This window comes from Mixophyes fleayi, chromosome 11 (assembly GCF_038048845.1).
Source record: "Mixophyes fleayi isolate aMixFle1 chromosome 11, aMixFle1.hap1, whole genome shotgun sequence".
NCBI lineage: Eukaryota > Metazoa > Chordata > Amphibia > Anura > Limnodynastidae > Mixophyes > Mixophyes fleayi.
In genome coordinates, this window is record NC_134412.1 from 81,224,363 (window position 1) to 81,230,510 (window position 6,148).

The following is a 6,148-nucleotide window of genomic DNA, read 5'->3' on the forward strand; positions in this document are numbered from 1 at the left end:
TAGACTGTAAGCCCCAATGGGGCAGGGACTGATGTGAGTTCTCTGTACAGCGCTGCGGAATTAGTGGCGCTATATAAGTAGCTGATGATGATAACGGCTTGACCTATTACAAATGAGTGTTCCACATAGTCTATTGCCACAATACATAGACAAGTGATGGACAACACAGTGTTTGGGGCTTACAAGTGGCTCCTGGTTTATCAAGGGCTCAGGAGGCAAACAGTTAATGGAAAACATTGATTTGTATTTGAATATAGCCAGTATATTGTCTTTTTGTAATATCTCTTATTATTACATAGGAGCACTACATACTGTATTCACTCACCTATATTTGTTCAACCCCATGATTGGCTGGTTTTTCTGGTGGCTGGATGAGAAGACATCGCCAAGCCTGGATTTATAGAAAGACCATATAGGTCCAGGTCTGCGGTGGGAGGAATGAATCCCCAGCTCCAGCTGGTGGTTTGTGATTTATTATTTTTAAATTTTCCTTCTTATTCCATATGTGTCTGTTCTCCTGGAGGTGATGGAGCAAGTATGTTATTAGGTTTAGGTAGTATATATTTATATTATACAGATGTGTTGGAGCTTCATACCATAGAGCTTGGCAGTGATGGGAGAAAGGGAGTGTACTGGTTTCATATCAAGAGCAGCCTATGGGAGAAGAAAAATTTAGTTATGGACATAGGGTTCCATGCTGCCCAATCATGATTTACTGATAAATCACCTTCTCTTCCTATTGAAATAAATCTTACCTCACAACATAGAGGTATATTTACTAAACTGCAGGTTTGAAAAAGTGGAGATGTTGCCCATAGCAACCAATCAGATTCTAGCTATCATTTATTTAGTACATTCTACAAAATGATAGCTAGAATCTGATTGGTTGCTATAGGCAACATCTCCACTTTTTCAATCCCACAGTTTAGTAAATCAACCCCATAGTATGCGTCATTTAGAGAGTGGAACTGCGGATGAAAATGTCATGTTGTGAATCAGTATTTATAGGCTCTGTGTCTCGATATACAGGAACTCAAATGCATTTGCACAATAAAATGGCTGTCATTATGGTCAATCCCGACTCTGTTGGAAAGTATGCCCAAACTAAACATGGAGGGTGTCTCTGGTGTAGGCCCCAATGCAAGGGTGATTTTAGGTAGCAGTGAGTAGCAGTGATGGGGGCACACCTTCCCAGGGGGAATAGCCACAGGGAAGGGCTGGCAATTTCTAGCCCGGGGGGCAAGACTCAACTCAGCAGCCTATTTTAAAGGAAAAGAAATGCAGGTGGCCCAGTGACCCAGCCCAAGCTAGCCCACTATGGGACCGGCCCGGGCGGCAGATACCCCCCTGTCCCCTAGCCCAGGCTGCCCCTGACTGGCCATGCCCATTGTGATGTGACCACTCTGCATTTATATAGACCCTTCCCTTTGAGATCCTCCTAAATGCCCAAATTTCGGTGAACTAAAACTCTGTACTTCTTATTTTCTCTTTTTTTATTAGAGATGTTCACTGACTCCCGTGAACTGGTTTTGGTTTTGGATCTGGATTAGCTTCGTATTTTGGTTTTAGATTTTTTTAGAAAAAATCCTAAAATATGCTAAAATCACATCATTTTGCTTTTTTTTTGTTCCTACATTATTATTAACCTCAATAACACTAATTTCAAGTCATTTGCAGTTAATTTTGACCACCTCACAGATCACAATATTATTTTCATACACTTTCGGACAAATACTGCAGCGACCTGGCTGGATGGTAAGCGACAGAGCAATGACACAAACACACGGCAGTTCCTAGCACATCTAGGACACATTGGCACACAGCAGTGGCAGATAAGAAAAATGATGCAAGTTGGAATTGTCCTTGGGCCTGCCCTCCCTCCGACCGTTATGTTGGATCTTAAAAAGGAATCCAAAAATCGCGAGATCCGAAGACGTAACAATGACGTTTTGCCTCATTTTCAATTCCGAGGGCGCGCAAAAGGGCTCAGTACACGGATCTACTAAGTTCGGTTATGTCCGGTTATCGGGGAACCGAGCCTGAGCATCTTTACTTTTTATGCAACCCAGCAATTAATTGCCACCATGTGCTACTACATGAAGGGTCATATATTTATATTTTTGCACAGTTAACCCCCCTCTCCCCCCCCCCCAAAAAAAGTCCAGAGGTATGTATCTGTCAGGGCCGTCTTTCCCATTGGGCACAATGGGCAGGTGCCCGGGGGCCCTGCAGCCCAGGGGGGCCCGTCGGAGGCAGCAAAAAAAAAAAAAACCTGAAAAAAAGAAGAAAATATTATCTTGCGGTCAGCTGGCGATCCGGCTCCCTCCATGGTCTCCTCCTCCGTGCGGCGCTTGCAGTGCATGTCGGTCGTGATGTCATCACGCCCGCCCGTCCATTGCGGAGCGCGACGGAGGCGGAGTCCATGGAGGGAGCCGGATCGATAGCTGACCGCAAGGTAAGTATTTTCTTCTTTTTTTCAGTTTTGATTTTTTTTTGCTGCCTCCGACGGGCCCCCCTGGGCTGCAGGGCCCATATATATAATCATTTATTTTTTTTGTATATATAGGGCCCCGCTGCACTGTTGTGCCCGGGGGCCCAAGATGTTCTTAAGAGGGCCCTGGTATCTGTGGTGGTAACCCGGGGGCCCAGAGCTGTGAGGCTGCCCACACCTCCGTTCAAATTCAATATGGAAAGTATAACCTTGATAAGAGGAACTGAGAGGGAACAAAGGGGTTGCTATGAATTCCTAGAAATTTAAGGAGATATCGCTGTTCTTTGTAACATACTTGTATTATGAGATGTGTTAATGTGAAACACAAGTGTCAAGGAGGGAAAATTAGAGAATTTATGTTTTTAGTGAGTGTTAATATGTAAGAAAAATTATATGGAAACACATGGCTTGAGAACCACCTAGGGGCACAGACAGCTAGAATCCCCCACTGCCTTTATTCAGTCTTACAGAAACAGTGTAGGCTAAGGGATACTCTCTCTGGGCCTGATTCATTAAGGAAAGTTAAGCAAACAATTGAGTAAATTTTCTTATTCAAGTTTTCTGGACAAAACCATGTTACAATGCAAGGGGTGCAAATTAATTTATTATTGTGTACAAGACGTGGTTGGCTTCGCTATCTGTGGAATGATGACACTGTTCAGAAATTGTGTCCTATGTCCATGTATTGATGCCTATGGAGGTGGCCATTTTCATGGAGACCAGGATTTAATCAAAAACTGACAGGTAAGACAACATGACTTCAGTAATGAAGACAGAAATGTAAAAGACACTTCAGTCTCTAGAGATTCATTAGCTACTTTTCTTTAACGCATATGAGCCTATTCGCCCAGGATGTCCAGGAGACTTCCGCATTTCTGGGAGACCTCCGGGGAGAGCGGGGCAACCTCCCGGTTCCCGCCCTGCAATAGATAAGTGTCGGGGGGGCAGGGGCGTAATGATGCAAATATTGCATCATCTTAGCCCCACCCCCTGCTGTAATTGGCAAATATTGTGACAATCGTTTAGGGGTGGGGCAAAATGATCAATTCGTCAAGTCCCGCCCCCACACGCCCACCTTCCCCAGGATCTCCCTGAAGCTAACGAGGAAAAGTTGGCAAGTATGGTCCCACATTTTAAATCTACCTCCCCTCCAATGCAACAAGGTTTTGCCTTACTTGCTTTTGCTTAACCTTCCTTAATGAATCAGGCCCACTCTGTCTCTGCCATTATTTCCAGGTCTTATGTAAGGATCGATGCATCACTAATTACTTTCTGTAAAAGAAATCTACAAAAGCAAGTGGCATATCAGTGAGTAGCCGCTTTTCCCTTCAAGGTCAAGATTATAAAACCATTATTTCCTCAGTGAGGGCTATACTTATACAAATCTTTTTTTGATGCGTGATACTAAAGCATCAATGTTATTTTTAATTAAAAACTGGCAATTAAAATATTATACCAGCCCTACATAAATGGAAAAAAATATAGATTGTGAAATGGGCGCAATAAGGGCTAGGAATTTGGGGTACAAATAAGAGAATGATTTCTACTAATGATATATATACCACTGAAAAATATGTATTCCAAAATGTATATATAAAAAAGGGGGAATTGTAATAGATCACATAAAGCGTTATAACATTTCTTAGCATGACATTAATGAAACACGTAATATTATTTCAGTCTCATAGAGTATATTGCAAACTATGTGCGACTTAGTTTGCAATATACTCTATGAGACTGAAATAATATTACGTGTTTTATTAATGTCATTAACCCTCTGTATTGCATCCCTCCTTTTTTGCCCCTCTTGACTTACTCCCCTTCCTCTTCTCAAGCTTCCTCCAGGGCAAAACACTCCAGGCCATAGGAGCGTCTCCTCCTGCCTCCTCTCCAAACGCTGCCGTCATTTTTGTTCCCACAGACACACACTGATCCTACCCATTTCTGGTGCCTTTGGGATCTGCCACTTCTCCTGGTTCAGAACACAGAGGCTGCTGGGGAATGCGGTTACTCTGCAGCAGGGGTAACATTAGATTCTACTCCTATTTCTGTGTTGTCAAGGCAAAGATGTGGGAAATTGTCTTGAATTTTCCTGTTGAGCACACTTCTTGCTCACTAGGACCAGGGATTCCTAAACTTTTGGGCTGGTGAGCTACGCATTAAACAATCTGCTGAGGAGGTAGTTTAGTCCACTAAAAACAACCTCACAATATTAAATACTCCTCCCTGTTAGCTAAAAGTCTACAGTACACTATTCTAGACACCCTGTCGAGGGACATTATGTACTCCTAGATATCAAAAATTTATGTCACTAAATTTACCCTACTCAATATCTATACCCCCAATGGAATTTTTCCACCTGATAATGCAACAGGACATATTCAGGGGAGACTACAGCATGATCGACAATCCAAAACTAATCAACTCACCCATTTGCGCAAATCTCAGATCAAGCCATTCTCCTGTCACTTCTTACATAGCATCAACTTGGCATCGTGGGGGGGTGCCACTTGCTGAAAGGCAGGGCCGTAACTAGGGCTGTGCGACAGGGGCGACAACCCAGGGCGCAAGGCTGAAGGGGGGAGCAATTTAGGAATATTTTAAGTACATTTGGTTACATTTTAGGGCTGGGGGGGCGGCATTTGTCTTTCTCACCCCAGGCGCTAGAATTCTAAGTTACGGCTCTGCTGAAAGGTATTGAGACAGCAATTGTGCCCGCCACTTTCCTAAACATCCTCAATCCATTTTGCTCATCCAAGAGAAACTTTTTCATATATTCAGAATGGGCTGGCTTGAAGCATTTCTCAAAAAGGGAAAACAAAGTTGGTGAAACCTGGGAAAATTTGATTGAGGACCTCTCCACCTCCACAAAGGAAGAGATCTGGGGGTGCTTTCGCCACACTGTTTGGAATGAAACCCAATTACGTGTACAACATCATAGGCAAACCGAGAGGGGGTTTCCTAGTACCTGGAAACCCCCCTCCAAGCCTGGGGCACTGTATAATTGAGGTGGCTGGACCCTGCCCCCGCTTCACACGGCTCTGCTCGAAAAGAGAGAGCTGCATGCACCTAACTAACAGTAGTGCGTGCAGCATTGCCCATGTATATTATGGGGATAGGAAGAGTTGAAGAGCAGCCAAGCACTGTCTAAAATTATAGCCACGCCTCCATGCACGCTGGTCACGCCCACTGGCGGCGTGGTGTGGATAACCCCCTCTACAAATCCTGCGTTTGCCCCTGAACATTCACCAATATACTGGTGAGAAACCAATCTCTGGGGCTGGTTTCTACATGTCTCATTCAATGATTAAGAATCACCAGAGATAATATACCTATACAAGTGTTGTTAATAAGATTTTATTCAATGCACTTCCCAATGTACTTCTTCTTTCTTACTCAAAAGTGTCCACGACTTGGACAACGATTATGTTTGTATAAACACTCTGATAAAGGATTAGAAAAATTAAAGTGCTCCATCTGTATTTAATAATGTTAGTATTTCAATAAAATGCACTGTTTTACTTAAAATGACAAAGAGTGTGAAGGTAGACTTATCCTTTAAGGATTCTGGATAACAACAGACAAGAATAGATAAAACAACAGAGATGATATGATATAATTTGATCATGTAACACAATAAAATAACCATTTTATGGA